Consider the following 553-nt stretch of genomic DNA (forward strand, 5'->3'; position numbering starts at 1 on the left):
TCAGTCTGAAAATGTGTCACTTGTGATCGCTGGGAACTTCAGTGTCTGCACTTTTATTTAGAAAGTACAAAATTCCTCACACCCACAATAAATTGACCAGATCAATTAAAAAAAAAAAAAAAAGTGTGTGTGTGGGGGGGGGGGGAATCACTGTACCATGATGCACTAACGTGCCCTCTAGGGAAATAAGAGGATAAGGCAAAGGGGCAGTTCCCGATCTAAACTCCTGTTCTCCAAATTCAGCTGCTCTTTTAGTGGACCCAGGGCATCCCAAGAAAGTGGGCTTGTAGGGAGACCAAGTGGTATGAACCTATCTCAGCACAGCCTGGCCTGTCAGGTGTTCTGAATTACGATTTCTTTTTAAGTCTGGCTTTTCCCTCCGCTAGAAAAAAGCAACCCGGACTGAGGAGCGTGGAAACACCCCGCCACCTCCCTCTCTCATGAAAGGAGCCTGCATCTGCAGGAACTAGTCCCCACCCCACCCCCCTCCTCCCCAGGCTGCACCCCAACGACTTCTTTTTTTTAGCTTGCCTATAAAAACCGATTCACTCAC

This window comes from Alligator sinensis, unplaced genomic scaffold, assembly GCF_000455745.1.
Source record: "Alligator sinensis unplaced genomic scaffold, ASM45574v1 scaffold755_2, whole genome shotgun sequence".
NCBI lineage: Eukaryota > Metazoa > Chordata > Crocodylia > Alligatoridae > Alligator > Alligator sinensis.